Raw genomic sequence first — 22665 nt, forward strand, 5'->3', positions numbered from 1 at the left:
CTTTGTCTCCTCCTTTCCCTGCAATGCCTTTCTCTCATCACTCTTTCTCTCATCACTCTCTCCTCATGGCAAATGCCCATGCTGCCACTAAAGCAGGGATGTTGCTTGTTTGCTCCTCCCCTTTACTACCATCTACCAGTCTGAAATTTTCTCATAACTTCCGACTGAGGATCAGAAGCCACTCTCCTTTCTTAAGAAATGTGTTATTTTTGCATCCAACTCAGAAAAGTCTTATCTTTTGTCTAAATCCTCCACATGTTCAAGCACTGCAGTGGTCAAGTGTGGGAGAAATCCCTCACAGACTATTGCAGGTATGGGGTGCAGCGCTAAACATGGTGTCTGTGCATTGAAGACAGATGTCATCTAAAGTAATTTATGTATCTTACTATATGTGTGTGTGTGGGCATAAGTACATGAGTCTGCAGCGCATGTAAATAAGTTGCTAAAAGGATGTGCACTGTATGTGTGTGAGATCAGCGTGTGATCAGACTGAATCAGTTCAATTACACATTATAGAGAGAACAGTTATGCTGCAAGCGATGGCAGAGGATTTGTAGGAGCTTGTTAGTGTTGAATCCAGTCCTTCATTGACATGAAACAGATTGGCTTGGCTTGACCTGGTTCAGATCTGGCCATAGAGAGCAATGAAATAGAAACACACACACAACATGCTTAAATCCATTGAACTCCACTCTCACCCTCTGTCCAGCCGGCTAGTGAAACAATGGCAGTGTGGCTTTGCTGCATGTGTAGAATACAGATAAGGCATGGACCCCCTTTTTTATGATTAAGCCTCAGTGAACTGAGTGTACACCCTGTACGCAGGGTGACTTTGTATAAGAGAGCGTGTTCTGCTCATTCTCATTCTATAGTGCTGGCATTCTGCATTCCCAGGGGGAGTCATGCATCGCCGCACTACCTGCTATCTCCACCTGTCATGGCTGTCTGTTACTATGGCGATAGGCCATGCACCCTACTCAGGGGGGGGAAGAGGCAGCAGTAAAAGGAGCAGGGTGGGAGAGGAGTCCAAGGGATGGATGATGGTCAGGACAGAGGCAGGAGGGTGAAAAAAGAAGGGTGAGCGATGAGGTCAGGAGTAGAAGGGAAAGGAGCAAATCAGAAAAGGAAAGTAGACAAATAGCTTTTATTTCTGCAGAAAGTGGCACACTGCAGCAAATATAGTCACCTTTAGGACTCCTCTCACCAAACAGACTTATTCTTAAGGGATTTCTGCTGAGCTTTGTCTCATATTGCCGGCAGTTGGTGTCCCTTGACTCCATTTTACACTGCCTCTGCATATGTTCGCATTAGCATAGAGGGCGTTCCCTTACAAGTGCTCTTACTGTCATAGCTGACAGCCCTAAATTGCCTTGCTGTCACCCCAGATTTTTTTTCTGTCACCCCACCTCACACAGGAAAACCAGCTTACTGTCACAACTTTTTACCGTCACTGTTCCATTTATGATTAGAGCCCCACGTGTACAATTTTCTCACCACTCAGAGCCGCTTTAGTCTTCAGCAGTTGACATTGAGCAACACAGGTCACTATGGACATCACTTGCTTTTGTGGTGTTTTCTCTGGCAGAGATTTATTTATGGCTGTTAAACGCATCAAGGCTAAGGAATAACATGACTGAAATCTGTGTTGAATTTTCCTCTACATACACGCCAAACAAGATTGACATTGGATAACTAATTTCAGAGCCCAGTGATTTGTTCACAAAATCCATGGCATTTGTATTCATGCTGACATGTTCAGAGCTTGAACCTATCTTATTTATTAATGAGAGTTTATTCAGTCTGTGTGTGTGTGTGTGTGTGTGTGTGTGTGTGTGTGTGTGTGTGTGTGTGTGTGTGTGTAAGCCAAGATTAATATTGATCGTGCTTCCTGCCTCTGTGTGTATTAATATTTCAGGTGAATAAGTGATTATCTCCTGCAGTAATTACTGGAGCTGCTTTAAATAATTTGCACTGGCAGCACAACAAATAACCCGCATCAAACAGACAGATAGATAGATAGATAGATAGATAGATAGATAGATAGATAGATAGATAGATAGATAGATAGATAGATAGATAGATAGATAGATAGATAGATAGACCTGCAAGACTTTCACTGAGCTAGTGTAATATTTGGCAGGAAGTGGCCTGATTCAGTTATCACAAACAGGAATAATAACATTTTCTTGTTTTCTTCCTTGCACCAATTGTGCTACACATAAATGAATGCAGTAAATTGTGTTTTAGTCCTCCGCAGGGCTCTATTTGTATGGAGCTAATGTGATTGGCCCTGACTTACACTATAGCTCAGCTATAAAACTGAATGGTCTCATGTCTGTGATAGAGACAGGGCCAAGTGGGGGGAGACTATTCAGTACGAGAATTATGGCCAGTATCCTAATATTATTTTGAATGGGTTAGATCAATAGAATATTAGGGGGATTTTAATCTTGTGTATGCACTTCAGCTTTGTAGCTATATAACAAGTAATATTTGAAATGATTAGATTTCCGTTTCAAGCACAACAATAAAAACACAAAACGAGGGATTTCTGTTTTTTTATCTGTCTCTCTGTCTGTCTGGTCTGAGGTTCTTTTGTCTTAGCAAGGGATGAAGAGATCAATAATATGTCTGTCTCCAGCTAAAACACTGACATGCTGTCATGTGATATTGGAACAGATCACAGACTAGATGGTATCATTTGACCTCAATGGGGCATGCTATAACTGTACTGCCAAGATCTCTATCACAGGGATTTTACATTTCTCCTAGCATGTCTCCCTTTCCTAAACAGGAATGAGCGACTACTCCTTTCCTCTGAGCTGTGACAGCATCTATTTTGAACCCTGGACTTGTGTGATTACATACATGTCTATCCATTTGTGCTTCAAACTAATGTGCAAGCTCTTGATTGCAGGGTTAGTTTTGTACTTTAAATCTGAATTGGAGCAGCTATAGTCTTTGCTACCATGCTCATCATTGAGCTGATTAGCTTCGCTCTTGAGGGCTCTGAGAGGAGCAGCTCTCAGCTATCTCAAAGATGGATTTCCTCAGTGGTTTGGGGGTTGGGGGGGTGAGAACAACTTGAAAATGGGTTTTCTAAAGAGTGGATTTAAATCTGAACCTTTTAATGAGTGTACATAACAGCAGTGACTACAGTTTTGACTAAAGCAAACAACATCTCACAGGCTCCAGTCAGTACGTTTAGTTTTTTGTTGCAGCTAATCCAAAAATTGTCACATGGAATTATAATTAGAGAAGGGGATGAGGCTGTCAAAAATGGGAACACAGTTTATCTCAATGTTCTGCTCTGCTCATCTTTATTTTTTAATTCTGCAGATCCCATGTTCTGTCAGGGTGGTTGTCTTTTTCTGTAAGCAGGGGCAGATGATCAATATACATTTTGCTATCTGTTACACTGGGCCCTGCAAACAGCTGAGAGAAAGCAGGGCAAGTTGGTATCATGAAATGCAGAGGAGCTAAGTGGATTATCTTCATATTGCTGGAGGGTTCTGCTCTGCATACAGTGAGAGAACAGCAGCTCACAACTTTACTGTTCCTCAAAACGCATGCTTCTGCTCTGGTGTAGATGACATCATCGCACACCTGCCAAGGCAAATGTGTGGCCTGCAGGTCACCGAGTGTGAAGTCATATTGATAACCTCATAATGGAAGTGTTATTTATACTCTGGCAAGCATCCAGCTAAGGATCTGTAACTACGTGGAAAGATAGGCAACCCCAAAACAAAGACCTCACGTTGTCCTTCATGTTGGCGCCCATGTTTCTTCATTACTGTCCCTCATTTAATTATCCTGTCACTGAGGATGGAGACCAGATGACTCTGTGTGATCAAGCCAGAGGATTCATTCAGCACTAATCAAATCACTGCTCTATGACGTGATGCACCAAGTGTGTGTACAATGCAGTCAAAAGTTTGGACACACTTCCTCATTCAAGGCAATGGGAAGGTGTGTCCAAACTTTTGACTGGTACTGTATACATGTGGCTTAATTTCGATGTGTGTTTGCTACATGAAGTTTGTGTCGACATTCGTGATTCGGGCATAATTTAACATGCAAGTAGGATTATCATTATATTTTTAACTCCTGATCCGATGCTTACAGTGATAGAGCAGCCAGTGTACGGATGGAGGAGGGCTGAACGGCTTGGGGGAGGGTTAGCAGAATGACATCATACTGAGATAATTGATTACTGCCTTGTAACAATGGCAGGGGGGGAGAGGCAGATAACAGTTTGTTTATGTAAGTGTGTGTGTTTGTGGCTGTACATAACTGCGGAAAGGAGTATTTTGTACTTTCTGGTAGACCAAATTTGGAGCATAATAGAGTAATATTACAGTAATTCAATTATTCATGTTACTATTCAGTAAGTCAAATGCTATAGTCCACATGTCACTTTTAAATCTAATCATAATCCACAATAGGTGTACAAAACCAGAACTATACACAACACAGATACACACAAATCTTCATATTACTACCACAATGTCATCTCAGTGTTTTCTCCAGTTTATACCCTGCATATATTTCTACCTCTTATGGTTGATTAGTATGAATGAGAAACACGGGCACAGATGGCATTACATCATTGCTATTTTTTGCATTGGAGACTATCTGACACTTTATGATCTTGTCCTACAATAAGATTTTTGCACTTCTTCCTCTCCACTCTTTTTTGTTGTTGTTGTTGCTTCTTTGTACAGAGCTTGCTTCTCTATAATAATAATAAAATAAAATAAACTAATCATTTCATCATTTCTCTAAACCTGCAGTCTGACTGCAGAACAGTCATGCTTGAGTGATGTTAAGAGCTGGTACTGCTGATGTCAGCTAACTAACGCTCTGGAGTTGCTGCAGGGGGGAAAGAAACACTTCTACATTTCAAAGAAAAAAGGTCTTTTTGCGCATTTCTCCATGCCAGTTGTGTTCATTCTGTTTCTCTTAAGACAATGAAATTAATGATGTTATTTAATACACTTGTTGCTTTTCTGTTAAGTTTGTGGTAAATACAGTATCATTATTAATTGGTTGGGGCGTTTTTTCAAGGCTGTTGTGTGACAGCTTAACTTCGAGAAAAACTGACATTTTTTGACAATTTGACAGAAATTTGAGTAAGAAAAACTTTTACTGGCTTTCAAAAGCTTACTTTGTATGTAAAATATAATGCTCATGAAATAAGGAACAGCAACTACCAAGGTCAAAATGTTGGATCTCTTTGTTAAAAATGTAACTACCTTTTTATGCCAATTTCATCATGATGATGTTGGATTTTTTTCATTGCTTAATGCAGTGTGTCTGACTAAATGTCATTGACCTACAAATCACTTTTGGTGCTCTAAAATAATACTTTATATGTTCTATAAAAATAAGATACCTATTATAAGATACCTCATTTTAGCTTTTGAATCAAAGGTTAAATAGAGCTATTTGAGAGTAGAGCAAGTCAAGATTTCTGAGTTCAGTTGTGAATTCTACTTGCAATCTGCAACCTCACCACTAGATGTCACTACATCCTCCAAACTGGTCCGAAAACGTCTGTTGACGTTTTCACGGCTAACTTGTTAGCAAACATCGAACAGACATGGAGCGACACAATCATCCCACTGGAGTCGTATCTCTGGCGTCTGGTGTAATGTAGGTCCAACATTTTCTCTCCGTTTTTATCTCCAGTTTGGTCTCAACCAATTTCTGAAAAAATATCTGTGTTTTTAGCGCTTAAATTGCTCGAGTTTCCTCACCAGCCAACTAATGTTAGCTTTGTCTACCATTAGCCTGTGGGCAGGGAGAATACTGTGGCTTTATTTGAGTTTGTCTGTCAAAAACAGCTGCCTGCTGCTGGGGAAAAAAAACTTTGATGAAAGCAGTGTGACTGAACATTACAGCAGCCAAATGTGTAAACTAAAACAATGCTTCAGCTTATATAGGCTAAAAAACACATTAAGCTGCAGAGTTGGTGATAATTCTTTGTGGGTCCCTCGTGATGATGAATGACCACTTCCATTACAAATAGTCATTTAATTTAATGCGACCATAAAAATATTGATTAATGAAGGTTTATGTTGTTGTCTGGGTGTTATTACATCTATTGTTTCAACCAATTAGGGTTGAATGTAAAACCATTCATTGAGTCCTCAAAGTCATGGACATAGGCTGCATCTGATATTGATTGAAGCTTTGATTCTCTGGTGTCCAGCTTTGAAAGTTGTCCATAATCACATTATTGATTAGCCTGTCCAAGATCAAAGGAGCATCATCAAGAGATTCTGCTGAAGGGCGAATGTGGTTGTAGACTCTGAGGAATTACGAATAAGACATGTTAATTGTGAGGTTTTTTTTGTTTGTTTTGTTTAGCTGGAATTGCGTAGAATTTCACTTTCTTCGGCGCAAGAGGAAGAGAAAATATCTGCGTGTAGTAACCAAGAGGAAGCAAAAGCGAGAGAAATGACTCTTACTTCTCACAACATGCATAAATGTATAAGGGCTGGTACTTGTGTGTGTGTGTGTATGAGAGAGAGACCACAGCATACCATTAAATCTTCTGAGCTGTTTACACTGCAGCCTGTTTAAGGACTATTGATGAGCTGCAGAGGTGAAGGCGCCTCAGTTCTAATTGACTTCACCAGAGTATCTGCTCGCTCAACTGTGGTCATTTGTGTGTTTGTGTGGGGAAGGTCTCAGGTGTGGACATGTGAAGTGTTTGCAGTTGGAGGTTTGTGTACACAGTACATCCCCTCCTGCATATTAATGTATGCGGCAGGCTCCTGGTTGAAGCATGACAGCGTTCCTAAATGGCTGACCGGCTGTGAGCCAGGTTTGAGCTGAGTTTGTGTAGGTGATGTGAGGAAGGATTTAAGGAGACAGCCATTAACGAGCAGGACGTGTGCACCCTGGCATATGCTCATCAACGTCTGCCAGTATTTCCCTGTGCTCTGTCTCTTTGCCTTCATCCTTGTGTTTATTAGGGCTCTTTCTCTTGGCTCTACCTCTGCAGGTACATTGACGTGCACTGAAACTGCTCAGATGAAAGAGGGCTTGCTAATTATGCGATAGTCAATGCAGTGTGCGAGTTTGCTGACTGAGATGCGTGTTTGCATTCACTATAAGACACTGGCCTTTTCATCGATCACACAGCAACATGAGAAAAAAACACATCTTTCTTTCCTTCCCGCCCACACATACTCCCACATTTACACACTATCCATATACTTGTACATGACCTACTACACTATATGGTGCAGTCAATCAATGATTTAGAACAAACAAGATGTTAAGATGGAATTCCTGCGCCAGCTTTAAGAGAGTCCCATCAGTTGGTTTTCACGATATTGCCCACAGCAAAAACCCATATATGACTGATGGCTGTCCCCTGCAGAAGGTCAAGCTGCCGTGGAAATAAACCTTTCACGGAGGATAAATGAGGGTTTCTTCTCGGTGTCGGAGCATCAAAACACAATAAGCCCAGTATATTCCAGTTTAATCAATCACAGCAGAATCTGAGGCAAGCCTCTGGGCATGGTTGGTGCACTGAATTTACCGGCAGAGGCGGAGGTCAGCAATTGAACTCTGTCTGCTGCTTTTTGTCCCTGATTTTAGTAGGGCTGTAGTCTGCTGGTCGACTGGTCGATTAGTTGGTTGATATGCTCTCGTCCAACTAAATTCTCATTGGTCGAATAATCTCTGTGTTATTTCCATAAGGAGAAAAGTGCTACATCAATAGCTTTCTAGGAGTAATCCATTATTTCCTGCGGTGAGAGGTACAGACTAACAACTTACCTGTGAAAATATTATTAGTATTATTAGTATTCAAAACACCCCCGTTGTTTTCACAACTTTGAACTCGCCCAACCTAATGGAGACCGCTGGTTCTAACTGTACTCAACGTTTACTGAACGTACTGAACGTTTACTGAATCTGTGTTTCTCCATAATGACACGAGAACCCCCGCCAGGCCAAAAAAAAAAAATTTTAATATTTGATTTTGATTTGAAATCAACAGTGTATGGGAGTCTCTGTGCAGTGCTGTTCCGGTACGCATGTCAACCTCTGTCGTTGCCTGGGAAATTATTGGTAGCATAGCTCCGTTAAGGAGTATGTTTGCGTAGCGTGTGGGAAAGAGCGAGGGGCAGAGAAGTGACGGTGGATGCGAACGGGGCAGAGGAAAAGGTTAGTAATAAGTTGTCAGTCTGGCAGTAGATGTACAGTACAGACTACTGTGTGTCAATTAATAAATTCTAAAAAGTCACATATGTTGTTTCCCCAAATGCTGGAAAAGTGAAGGGAGTTAGCTCCAAAGTTAGCACCAATGGGTTAGCCTAACCTGAAGACACAAAACAGAGAAATATAGAACAGAGAAATGTGTGGCTGCCGAGTTTACTGTGCACTCTCTCCCATTACATCGTATATAAGAACAATAGAAACAATAAAAGTACAAATACAAACAATAAAAGCACACAAAAATTACGGTATCAACAAATGAACAACAAACAGGCCAAAGACATCCACATAAGGGACAACATCAATTCAAAAACAGGTGCATTCACACTGCTCTATGTCAGTCAAAGGAGCTACAAGCTTCTGCAGATCATTACACTTGTGTAGTGTAGTGTGACATTGATTTATAGTTATAGTTATAGTTAAGACATGTGAGATACCCAGGAAGCTTGCCAAGAAGTGCCTTGTAAATACAGTGCAGTGCCATTCTCTTCTCACTGCCAACGACTGCCACCCAACTTTCTCATATAGTATAAAATGATACGTTCTAAAGCCATTCCCATTTATGAACCTAAGGGCAGAATGATAGACTGCATCGAGAGGCTTAGGAGTAGAGGCAGTAGAGTGCATATAAATTATATCACTATAGTCCATAACGGATAAAAATGTTGACTGAACAGTTTGCTTTCTGCAGTTCTGGGTAATATATGCCTTATTTCTATAAAAGAATGCCAATTTTGCTTTTAAGGACTCAGTTAGTTCATTAATATGTTTTTGAAGCACAGCTTGTCATCAAGCCAGAAACCAAGGTATTTATAAGAGGGTACTCTTTCACTTGCTGTCCTATTAAGGGTAGTAATATTCACTTCAGTGGCACTGTCAGTTTTCTAGAAAATAGCATGCATTTTGTTTTAAGAGTTTAAAAGTAATTTAAGATCAATTAAAAATTGCTGTACAGCACAGAATTCAAAGTGCAAGTTTTGAATGAGGACAGCAATTTTTGAAATTGCTCCAGTATTGAGTTTAGGGCTGGGTACCTAACTTCAATTCTTTTATGGCACCGACTGAATTGCTTTGATACTATCGAGTATAAAAAAAATTATTGTCTTTCGATGTCAGATTTCGATAGCTAGCAGGAGTAGAGCTGTCCAGAACATCCAGCTGTAGCTTCCCAACATAAACAGCAATTGCGGAGGCAGCAGCAGCATCTACAGCGGTTCATCAGTAACAGGAGGTTGGACCAAAACACGGCAGCTGGCGAACGGTTAACAACAGCATCTTGTGAAAAATCTTGCAAGAGGTGACTTGTTGCTGGAAGACAGTGGTGGAAACATAAGGGTTGAAGAGAGGAGTGCCAGGAAAAATTTGTTGTGTTTGAGTACAGAGAACATAACTTAGTGTTATCTAAAAGATTTTCATAGTCATGGCTGAATATTTAGCTGATTATTTAGCCGTCTTCCTGCAACAACTCAACTCTCATGAGATTTCAGAACGAGACTTCTCTTTGAGTGATACTTGGTTAGACACAATAACAAACACACCGGATCAAGCAAAAGGTAAAGGAAAATGTTTGATTTCTCTGTAGGGTCCTTTCCATAATGTTGTCAGACACTTAATAATAATCTGAGCCTGTCATTAGCAAAATCAAGCACTTTTAGTGGACATACATTGATGGTGCACAATTGCCCCGAAGGGTTACATGGTGGCCTGTCTTGCAGCTGCCGGCTGAAGCACTCCCACTCAATACTGGACCAATTTCAAAAATTGTTGTCCCCATTAGTCAATTAGAAACAAAAAGATGGGGAAAAGGGGCCAGGTTGAAAAATACTAAAGTTTCTCTTTAAAATCAGCTGAAGTGGACACTTTAGCCATGCTAGCGGCACAGCTCAATGGATGGCAGGATGTTTGTCTGTCTGTCAGTCAACCACTTTGCTCCAGACTGAACTATCTCAACAACTATTGGGTAGATTGTTATGAAATTTGGTTCAGTCATTCATAGTCCCCAGAGGATGAATTGTAGAGACTTTATCCCCTGACCTCCCATCTAGTGCCATCATCAGGTCTAAAATTCTGTTTGTTCACTACTTTATAAGACCTGCGAAACTGATGACATTCCTAACACACTAAACACTGATGGTAAACATTTAATATGCTAAACATCAACATGCTGGCAATATTATTATGAGCATGTTAGCATACTGATGTGAGCATTTAAAGGGTAACTACACCCTCAAATTCTGCTAGAACCCCCCCCCCCCAGCATATTTTTTAAAAATGCTAAATTTGTGTAGAGCTCCTCTTAAACTCACTACTGTGCTTAAGCACAGCCCCAGGAGCCGTCAGCATGGCTGCAGACTCATAGTCTTGTTTGTATTCTATTTATCTGCTGAATGCTAGTTTTAATGGAATGAATACATAAATTACTTTTCAGGGCAATGGCAGTGTCACATTTGCAAGGTGCCACCTGTCATGTTCGCCAGGATGCAGATTTTGGGGAGGGGCAGCAGGGTGGCATAGCCAGGCATGGCCAGGCGGTCTGATTGGTTCACCATCTGTCTCTGGGACCAAGCAGATGTCTGAGTAGAAAGAAAAATCTATTTGCTTCCAAGTTCACTTTCTTCCATTCTCCCTTTATGTGCATGTCTGTTGCTGCGAATGTAGTCACATGTGTATTTGTGTGTACGTGTTTGTGTGTGCACGCCTCTGACGTTTCACACTCTGGTCGACACAGGTTCCAGTGGGGCTGATTGTCGTCCATATGGAGTCAGTTAACAATGAACAGGTTCTTTTCATAATGAAGAGCTGTCTTGTTAGCAGCTCTCACAGCATAGACAAGGAGAGCTGGTGTGACCTGTGAATCAGTATGTACAGTGACTGAATTCAAGTTTATTGTACAAATGAAAATAAACATACTATTTTTTTCTTGATCAAACTGAAAAGTAGAGAGAAGGGCTTTGTTTTAATTCCATATCCACCCTTTCACTTCACCCTCTCTTGCACCAGGCATCCACTGTCCACCACGATTATGTGAGAGTCACTAAAAATGTCATGTTAAAAATTTAATTGGCAAAAGCACACAATTTTAATGGGATTCTGGGCCATAGTGTGGCAAATCACAGAAAAGAAACCCTGAAAGCTTTCAGATTAGAAAAGAGGAAGGACTGAAACACATGAGAATGAGCATTTATTGTGCAACATAGTACTTTGACAGCAATCGTGTCTTCATCTGGGTCGAAATGTACACAGTTTCAACAGTTGGGGTTTACTTACAATATAATATAATCATCAGCTCTGTGTTTTCTTTTGTATTTTACAATTACATTTTCTTTTCATTACTTTGGAGTGTGGTATTTGGACAATGGCAAACATTGCCGCAACAACTGTCCTATTTAATCCGACACCAGTTCACTCAAATATTCAGTGAAAACTAATCACATATATTGAATAGAAAAATTATATATTTTATTTTAGTGATTTTTGGCTTTTTGCCCCTGATGGAGACACAGTAGCTGTGGACATGAGGGTCTGTCAATGGACAATAGAGCTTTTTAACTAGCTAAATGGTAAAAGAGGTGAATGATTGTTGTTTCCATGTTGCTTTATTTCAGTAAAGCAAAATGGAAAGCATGTGGTTAAACTGTGAAATCTGTAGGAGGAAGGGTAAGCAGTAACATCCGATCTGTAACAGGAAGCAACAGGGGTTCTGCAAAATGTGACTCAATATGTGTGACTAAATATTGAGAAACCACTATCTACCACTATCTCTAAAGATTGTCTCTTTAGATTTCAGGTAATTACATAATGGTGTCACAATGACTTTGACATACACAGTGTGTGTCTATAAAGATTATATTAGCCACTAAGTGGGAGATTTCTGAATCAGCACTGATTTTGGTCCAGCTCAGACTGACTTTGCAGCATCTCTTTAATAGGGTCTCTAACTTGCACAAACAAAAAGTGACCTTGGTTGTCCCAGCAACAGCTGCCTTGCTGCAAAGCATTTTGAAAAGAGATCTTTTTTTTTTACTCTCCTCAATACTCAGTACAAAAGTTAATAAATGCATTAACATATGATTACCCCCCAAGGTACTTAAAATGTACTTATAGCAATAAAGTTGTCTTTTTCTAACCATAGCAGTTTTAAGAAATGGATTATGTGTTTTACCTATTTGTTGTAATGTTTTCAAGTTTATTTATCAATCCAGTGCTAAAAACTACCACTTAATTATTTCTTCAGGACTGGACTATAAAAACAGATAAAACATCAGGCATAGCATAAAACATTAAGACAAATATAAAAGATGTTAAGTGTATGAGGGCGTCAAGGATTGTTAAAATAAAAGCATATACGACAGCGTAAAAAGAAATAAGATATATTTATATACATACATATGTACAAAGAAGCAAGTAACAAAGATGTAAGGTGATGTGTGCATGACTTCTGGGTGGTCATAAGAGTGAACTGTGGTTTTCAGTGGTTTTAAATATGGAAGTGATTCCAGTTTCACACATGAACGTGAGCTGTGACTGGATTTAGAAAAGTGAGGGGGATATTACCACCACGCACATTTTACAGATGATTCACCATGCAGCAACGACGAAAGGAAGATGATGAAAGAGCAGGACACAGCAGGAGAAAGAGTAGGAGGGACGCAGTAAACTGTTTGTTGTAGCTTCTCTTTCCTGCCTCTAGAGGGAGATGAAGACTATGGAATCAGATCCAAATGAAGTTTTACACCTTCCATAAAGGCAAAGTAAATGTTGCATGTTTGTGCTTTTTATGATGCTCCATGGATTTTACACAGCTTATTGGATCCCTGGAGGTTGCAAGGAGTGTAAAGTGTGTCTGTGTGTTCTTTCCAGTCCTTTGCATGACATTTATCCAGGTGGTTTGAGCACAGTTGCTGGGTTAAAACGTGAAACCCCTGCCGGTATGAGCAGGTCAGGAAGCAGGAAGGTCAACAGCGGATGCATCTTCTCAGCATGTTATTGTAAATGGCAGCTCCCCAGGAGTCAGTTCACATTTGTACACATGCACACACACAAGACACACACACACACACACACACACACACACACACAGAGGGTAAAAATGGTTGTTACTGTTAAATGAAGTCTGTGATTTGTCCCAGTTAATGCAGCTGTGTGCTTCTTATAGGCTGACTGGACATTATGACTCTGATTGATGACTGATATCAGAGCTGCTTCTTTTTGAGCATTACAGAGCTTTAGACACACTAATCCCCTCTGTAATGCATAATGCATTATCCAGAAGATACACACCAGCCACCAGCCAACATAGGTATTATTTCATAATCACATCACATCTAAGCGTGTACATACAGCCTTTTTGTTTGGTTTTGCTCCTTTCACCTCGTCTGGTTTCTCTTTTCTTGCTTTAAACCGTCTTTTATTCAGCCCACAGTCTTCTAGTGTTTCACTTGAGTCATCAAAGGTCAAGTTCCTCACACATAGGGGTCATCTAAGCAGCTGCTGATGAGGGAGGAGAGAGCACTGACTCCTGCTCTCATGAGCCCTTTATCAGGCCAATCCAGGGTTGAAAAAAGCAGACTTTATGAACCTCTAGGCTAAAGCTGCTGGTTAAATTTGTTCCAAAGCTGCTGTATAGTGTCTTTGCCATAATGTTGACTGACAAAATTAGTCTCTGTCTCCCAATCCTTTATGTCTTTTATGGTTCCAATATCATGAACATTTATATCATGATTCAGCGTCCATCAGCATCCAAATTCTTACCTCCATACTAACAGTCTTGAATCTATTCCAAAAAAAGTATATGTTTGTCGCTGACAGATGTTGTACATTTCCATTCAGTGCTCATATTGTATTGTCATATTTTCCTCATCATCTGTTCTGCTGCTCTTTAGTTTAACATTCCAATGGCAATATAGCCAATATATAGCCTAAAATCTCACTTTGAACCTGAAAACAAAACAGCAAATCCCCCAAAAGTATTGCAACAATATTTTGTAGATTACTTTCATGCTAACAAGTATTTATATTAACTCAGAGTACATAACAAAAATAGCACCTGTATCTACACAGGCTTATAGATAGTCCTGCAGATATCACAGTTGTGATTGTGCCTTCAGCAACAGTTATATTTGTAGAAGCAGTGAAGGTAATCAACATTCATTGCTATATCCTGCTGTTTGAATATCATTGAAAACCATTTTCCGTTCCGTTCTATTTTCTGCCATGAATTTTGTCAGCTTCTTTATCACATCATGAAACAGAAGAATAATTTCACTCCAGGAAATCTTATCAGTGTCTGAATGACATGTTAATGAATGCATGTCAGTGCTACGGACTCTTGGACAAGAATTCAATTACAGTCAGTTCAAAGATACAAGACAACAAAGAGATGAATTGCGATAAATAAAAAATGTGTTTTTCTGTATTAATATTCCAGTAAGCGATGGGAATCCAGATCTTATCAGTAAGGAGACAGCAGATTTAACGCAGTGCTTTCATTATCCATCCTATTATTGCATCTGCCCTGCATGCATTTTTACATTATTCATGACAACCAGAGATTTAAAAGATCAAGTTTTGGCAAACAAAATGCTAATTGATTTGTTATCCATACCCGCGTATGTCATATTTTCACACTTTGCTGTATGGTCATATGTATATGAATTGATGTAATGCCTGCATGTTTTGTTTGAGGTTTAGCAGTAGAGGGCAGTGTGTGAATGTGAGTGGGCGATACACCAGGACTAGTACATGCAATAGTGAGTGTCTGGCCATGCTTTGGGCATGTGTACAGCATGTGTCAGAAATACAGAAATAGGTCGGATTTCTGTGGGTGTCTGTGCCTGCAAACACAAACAGTATGAGAATCATTCAAACCAGCACTCTCTGAACAGGAATAGGCTATATAATGGCTTTTTTTGAGCCATTATATAGAGTAATGACACATGATGGTAGACGATCAGGGGTTGGAAGGCAAAGATTGTGTTGCCGCTAACGCCAGAAATACACAGCAAACGATAATTTAACCACGGTCAACTCTCAACCATGCTGTCACTCTCTATGTGTCTCTCTTTCTCTCTCTGCAAGGCTCGGTGTGCTGTCTGCAGAGAATGCTGGTTGCCCTTGACAACAGTTGCTAGGATACCATTCTGGAGTGACTTCATAGCATCGGGCACGCTTACACCGTGGCTCACGATGAATAAAGCCAATTCCCCTTTATTCCCTCTCACACAAATGTACATTTAAATAGGGGTAGAAATATTTTATAGTACAGATATCCAAACATTAATGCACACATATAGTATGTGGTGGATGAAAGGTCATTTTATACTTCTTAGCTGCTATAAGATGCGTTCTAATGGAAGACACCTTTATGTAGATATGATGACTATTTATTCTTGAATCTGGCTAAAATAACACATTTCTAATCAGTGGGTGCACAAAGTCTGTTTCTCCAGAGGATGAAAGTTATGGAAATGAGATTGATTAAATATTCTCTTTCTCCCTCTTTCCATCGCTGTCACTATTGTTCTCTCTTGCCCACTCTCTTCTCAATCCCTTATGTCCTTCTTCTGCAAAACCCTGCTCACATTACCCTCTCCCATCCATCTTTCTCCCTCTCTAATTCTCTGTCTCTCTGCAGTAGTGAGATAAGATGTTCCTCCCTCTGAGCTTTGGCAAGGTGTGAGAGAAGAGGGTCTTTCCCTCCTCTCCCTTTCACTACCTCCAAGGACTGCAGGCCAATGAGGGCAGCAACACATAGCAAATGTATATCTCTGTGCATATTGATGGAGAACATTTTCTGTGTGTGTGTGTGTGTGTGTGTGTGTGTGTGTGTGTGTGTGTGTGTGTGTGTGTGTGTGTGTGTGTGTGTGTGCGTGCGTGCATGGGCCTATCAACTTGCATATGCAGCATGTTTCAATGAGGGCAGCCACACATAGCAAATGCATATCTCTTTAGTATTAGTGGAAGACATTTTCTGAGAGTGTGTGTGTGTGTGTGTGTGTGTGTGTGCATTGGCATATCAGTGTGCACGTGCAGCATGTTCCCCAGGATTGCTGTTTAATGAACTTTAGATGGGATGTCAGACAAATTCCCTCTGGCAACAATCAGCCCCAGCTCTCTCAAACATGGCCAGGACCCTTGGCTCCGGGAACAGGCTAAAGTAGTTTCACACTCCAATATATCATAGTAAATCTCCAGCCTTGGCTGTGAGTCCAACACCAAACAGCAGTAACCAATTGTGCAAAAATCTTATTGAAAGCTCCTGGAGCAGGCACAAGCCTCTCTCAGTCCTCAGATGTACAGTATTTCCGTGAGTTTTTAAGATATCACTGCTTGAGTAATTCCTGGATTAACTCATCTACTGTACAGCAGCTTACCTCAAGTCTCCACCAGGAATGAGGGTTTTAAATATTTAATGATAATGTGGCTAATTGATTTAAACAGTAATTAACCATCTTCTTGACTTACTACTTTAAGCCCACAGATATGCACCACATAGTAGATTTCCCTTTTGCCTATGTAAATGGCTTAATCTGGATGCTGAAATAAAGGTAGTAGTTGAAGGGTTGATACTAACTAAAAACCTTCAAACTGCAAAACATGACAACCCATTAATTATTTTGTCATTCCAGGACAATGCAACGTGCCAACTGAAATGTGCAGCCCAACATGCAAAACCTGCAGCAGCAGATTCCAGTCGATCTGCTTTTCCATCAGACCACCCAGAGTATTGACAGTGATTGTTAACAGGCACACATCTTGTCTCTCAACTCCCTCCTGAGTCGATGCTATTGGTCTGTGCAGAGAAGAAGTCCCAGTCCAGCGTATGAGAGTCAGCAGCAGTTCCCTCTCTAGTGGCATTGATTTAGCTGTAATGCTGTGACAGGGTTGCACATTGACTTATGGGTCCCTCTATTCCCAGCCAGACGCTCGGGCACACACAGTGAATAACGATGAATATGACTTCCCTCTTTTTCCTTTTTCTTCCTCTCTTCCTCTCTGTTACACTCCAAAATGCTCTGATTCAATTTGGTCACCTTGGTTGTTGGACCAGGTATGTTCACATTGATACAGTCTTGTTTTGAACTAAAAGTACATATTCCCTGAAGGAAATTACGCTACTGAATATCAAAAAGAAAACAAAATAAACTAAAAATTTGTGTCTGGCGGAACAAGCAGCAGAGTATTGGAGCAGCCACAATAGCAGATGGGACAACAGATTAAAAGACAAAAAGACATCAGGTTGAAGTATGGAGTTGGAGCACCTCCAATAGAAAAGAAGAGAACCTCTAATGCTCCTTTTCTTGCTGTGATGTAGTTTAATTGATAATCATTGCAATTAATTCCTTTGTTTCCCCGCAAAGTTACAGTCTGTTTAGCAGCAGCTAATTACCTCAGCCTATTGGACGTCTGCTTTTTGCAGTGTAATTGCAGCTCTAGTAGAAACACAAACAGCCACAGAAAATTACACACTATTTTCACATTTGTGACTCTGTCTATGTGCTCAATGCAATTGTCGCTGTTTTTATTGTAACATTTGCATTTGTCTGCATGCTCCAGATAGTATTGTACCAACAACTAAATGCAGGAAAATAAAAAGATGACAAGAAACAAGAACTACAAGGCAATAAATCAACACACTGTGGCTAAGGTGTGTCAGTTCACATATGCGTGATGGAAAAACTCACAAGGGATTCATTTGCGGGTCCAGCTGGGACGACGGGGACCCAAGTGAGGAAGAGGAGGAGGAGAGGGGATGGGTGTAGGGGGATGGGGAGACAGAGGGGGTGGGGATGGGTTTAAGGGCAATGTGCAGTATATTGCAGTGTGCACTGCACTGTGTAGTATTGTCCTGTGATTGTGTGATCACCCCCTATATCCCATCCACCCATTCTCTCCTTTATGTATGGTTATGTGCAGGTTTAATAGTGGCTGGGAAGGGTTGGGGGCAGGGACGAGGTGTGTGTGCATGTGGGATTCGCTGACAGGTTAACATTCACTGTCAGCAGTAATGTGCAATGGTGATATATGGGACAGCATGTCACTGAGTCTTGCCAGACACATGCACATCTAACCTGGTGAAAATAACATATTTTCCTCCTCACTTTGGCCTAAAATAATGTTTCTGCTCTGGAAAAAATAGTGCTCTGCCTAAAGTCATCATCCCTCCCATAAACATGCTGTAAGCCAAGCTTAAGTAGTAATATATATTCAGCTAACATTAAGAACAGAGCAATGAAAATACAACATGGAACAAATGAAGCATCGGTGTGGAGAAAAATCTGAAATGACATTCTGGGAATTGTGAGGGGTAAAGGTGCTCTAGGTTTATTTATAAGCCTACATTTAGGAGACCACTATGAGTCCACGACTGCTCCGATGTCAGAGGTCAGCTAAATAATGAGATTTGAGCTCTTCCCACTGCTTCCCTATAGAGACCTCTGCAACACTTATCCAATTTTTCCATCATCAATAAGTGTGTGTGAGAGAATTAGGGGTTGATATAGTGTGTGCCTGGGCCTCTGTGTGTGTGTGTGTTGTGTCTTTGATATTTGCGTGTGTATGTGTGTGTGTGTGTGTGTGTGAGTGTGTGGCTCATGCAGTGATACAATCATATGGTCTGATGGCGATGTACCGTGTGAAGTGGTAAATTGTCTGATGTGAAGTGGACCAAGGAATGTTCTCCTATGGGAAATCTCCTGTTTGAATATGCTTTTTAAATGAAATACATGACTATGAACCCTATTAATGGAGGTTCATTTTAATTAGATGTTAATTAGCTCTATGATTGTGAATATTGAATCAAATTTCACCTTCTGGGCCACTGAACAGTGTTTCTTGTTTATCGCATACATGTTTGCGATCATGAAGTCCTTTGTGTGTATACGTGTGCGTACGCCTGTGTGTGTATGAAATAAAATGGCAAGTGCCCATGTTTCAATATGAGGAGAGGAAATGCAGATTTTTAAAGTAGCATTCTTTTCATTTTCAGGACATCTTGACATGCTGATACAACATCAATGTTTGCATTTTAAAAACTCAATTTGACACTGCCTTCGATGCACAGTGGCCGTGCCACCTGCAGGTTGAATGTTATTGATCTCGTCCACACATTGTTGTGCTAAGATGTCTGTGTCATCCAGGCTGGCCTGCGATCAATGCTGTTATACGACAGCAGGTTCCAGTCTATGTGCTTTTTCATCTGTGCAATGGTTATGTGACGGTGTAACAGTCTCAATACGTTTTCAGCTTGTCAGCATAAATCAATCAGCAGACCACTGACCACAAGGTTAACATGCACACACTTTAACACCAAGCCATTATCAGAACCATTCATGTTTTTTGTGGAATATAACAGATGATTGGTCTAATAAAGTGTAAAGTATGGATTCATTCCATTTACTGCTGCTTTAATACACACAGATGGACCAGTAACCGGTGGGTCTACCACCTGTTTATCAAGCTATTGCTGTAGCTCTGTCTAATAGATAGTGATTAGCGGTGGGAGTCTTTGGGAATCTCACGATTCGATTCCAAATCTTGGTGTCACGATTCAATTCGGAGTGCTCTGAGCGGCCTCTCTGCTGCACTGTTACCGGGGAAACCCATCATCCTATCATCCAAAATGCTGTATTAGCGCAGGGCATTTAAAATGACACACTGTGGAACAAGTTACTTTTTTTGCCGGACCAGAGGTGGTTTAAATTTTAAGTGGTGCTAGTGTGTGTTGGTCGGTCGACTTGTGAACTACATAAAAAGTCTAACTTGTGCTGCACTGTGCCCTTGCAGTTGATTTGCACCTTTTTCGCTCCATCAACATAACATTATTAACTAATATTATTAACAAAATAGAATTTTTGGCATTTGTGAATTAACTTAGAGTCAGAATCAAAGAAGATAAGAATCACAATTCACCCAGCCGTACTAGAAATTAACAGAAACTTTATAATTTTTAATAATTTTATGTTGTCTTGATAATGGCAGGGTAAAGATATGGAATCTTGTGCATATAAAATAATGAGGGCCCCTCAAAAGTATGTCCATTGTGGTTAATTTAATTAATTCTATGCTTTTTTTGTCCACCTTATCTGGGTCAATACAGAGGAGCTAGGCTAAAAATAATTGAGAGAGAAAGGGAGAGAGAGCGTACTTCACTTATGGTGTCATGCAGTTCAGGCTGCATGACACCATAACGTGTCAACATAGTCACCTCCAACTGCTGCGACTAAGAAAGGCAACAGGCACAGAAATGCACTGATTTTATTTATTTATTTATTTATTTATTTGGGCTTTTATGGTCTCACTGCTTCGTTGTGCTCCTACTCTAACAGACATTGTTGCCATGGCAACGGCGAGATGCAGCTTGGAGCAGAGGTGATGATTTGTCCGTGTTTTCATCCTCTTAAAAGGAGGACTATTAACACTCTTAACACAAACACTCACACACACATGAATTTGCGTATCCAGTGGTGCTCAGCCATCGTCCTTCATATCCCTGTTTGTCTTTAATGGCAGCTCTATTACACGAAACAAGCCAGAAATCTTTAGTGAACAACAGAACACGGCATCAAACGAGGCTACAATATGCCAGATGACCTGTCACATGTTATGAATAATTAGTCGGTTACGGTGCAGCTGTAGCCATGTGAGCGTGGGTATGTGTGAAGAGGAGGGACAAGGTTTGTGTGTATTTGTGTGTTTGAGAGGGTGACTCATGCCTTGTCTATTAAGAGAATAGAGGGTGATCAGGTTGCTAGGCGATTAAGAGCCACTATTGTCTGGAGGGACAATAGTGGCCCGAGAGTGCCCTCTCTTCTCTTTCTCTGTGTCTCTTTCTCTTTCTTCTCTTTCTTTCTCCATTTCTTTCACACACACACACACACACACACACTATAAATGTACATTTTGTTTGACCCCCAGCTTGGGGCTTGGGCAGGAACAAGGAGTTGACAGTGAGGAGGAGGATGGAAAAAGAGGCATTATGGGAAACTGAGAAGGGAGAGAAAGACAGAGAGAGAGAGAGAGAGAGAGAGAGAGAGAGAGAGAGAGAGAGAGAGAGGAGTGAGCAGAGTACTAGCAGGAGAGCTGTACCATGAAAAAAAAAGACCTGCAATCATTTGCCACATTGAAGGGAACAAATGTAGCTGGAGGCAGTGAGGGAGAGTGAGAGAGAAGGGGACAGGCAGAGAGAGAGAGAGAGAGAGAGAGACCTTGCTTGGACATTGCACACTGAAACCACAGTGCTTTGCAGGGGAAGATCACACACCAACTGACAGGTCGGCGGAAGGAGGAGAAGCACTAGGAGTTTGGCACTGCCCTCTCTCCTCCTGCTCCCAATTGCATGTGTGTGCATGTGTGTGTGTCACGGACACACGCACACGCACACACGCGCACACACACACACACACACACAGGCTCTCTCTGTTTTCCTGTCAGTGCGCTGGGCTCTCTGGGTGGGTAGGGAGCTCCGTCGTAGAGGAGATGTTCGCTCTGAGGATGAGACAGCGTTTCTAACAGGATCTATTTGCGGACTGGGATAATACACTGACACAGCTGAGGGGACCCAAGCCCACCGAAACCAACCCAATCAGTCATGGAGGGACTGCTGTCTCCAATGAGGACGCGGGTAGGTTACCATGGGGATTACTGAGTATCCCAACTACTCTTTCCTCCACAGGAATCCATCACCAGAATGGCACATATAGTCAGATAGGATGTCTTTGCAAGCCGCTGGACTGATGAAACGAATCAGTCCGTGCCGCTGTCGCCGTGGTGATGCTCGAACTCGAGCTGAGAAGTTTCCAAGCTGCTGGAGTTGCTAGGGGCAATAGGCAGAATGCCGGGGGAGTGTGGGAGACACCAGAGGTCTTAGATAGTATATAAATATGTTTCAGCTGTGCAGAAAATTGAAATAGTTTCAGTTTGCATTAGTGTGTGTGTGTGTGTGTGTGTGCGTGTGTGCAAATGCATTTGTGTGTGTATGTGTGTGTTTGTGCATGTGCGTGCCCACATTAACAAGGGGTTGCTTTGAAAGAATGACTCAGTGTTTCAGAGTGGTGCCTATCTCCCTTCAGTACAAACCACTGGCCTTTTGATATAGGATAGAAAGAGAAGGAATGGAGAAAGAGGTGCAAGGAAGGAACCGGCTACAGTTTGTACAGTGAATTGGATGTCTGAAAAGTGGCGATTCACTATTGTTCTTGTTATACATGACCTTCTGTGTTGGATATCTTTGTCTCACATGGGTGCATTTAGATGGGTGTCTCTGAGAACACTGTGCTCAGATCTACAGCATCTGTCTGTGTCTGTACCATAAAGAGAAAGCTAATGAAGGAAGAAAATGATGTGTGTGCCTGTGTGTGTGTGTCAGAACACACTACATTATTTGTCTGTAGCCATGTGCCTGCATGTGACATCCAGCACGATTGTGTGGAT

The 22665-nt window shown here is 41.1% G+C and overlaps 1 protein-coding gene across 1 annotated transcript in view; it reads left to right on the top strand.

Moving 5' to 3' along the window:
• Positions 1 to 5542: 5542 nt before the first annotated feature.
• The window catches only part of frmd4a (FERM domain containing 4A), a 101894-nt gene continuing 84771 nt past the window's right edge, over positions 5543 to 22665 (top strand). Inside the window, exon 1 of the mRNA XM_042411038.1 lies at positions 5543 to 5655. The gene's annotated coding sequence lies outside the window, so the exon portion shown is untranslated. The remainder of the gene's footprint in view (positions 5656 to 22665) is intronic.

The sequence above is a fragment of the Thunnus maccoyii genome, chromosome 5 (assembly GCF_910596095.1).
Source record: "Thunnus maccoyii chromosome 5, fThuMac1.1, whole genome shotgun sequence".
Classification (NCBI taxonomy): Eukaryota; Metazoa; Chordata; class Actinopteri; order Scombriformes; family Scombridae; genus Thunnus; species Thunnus maccoyii.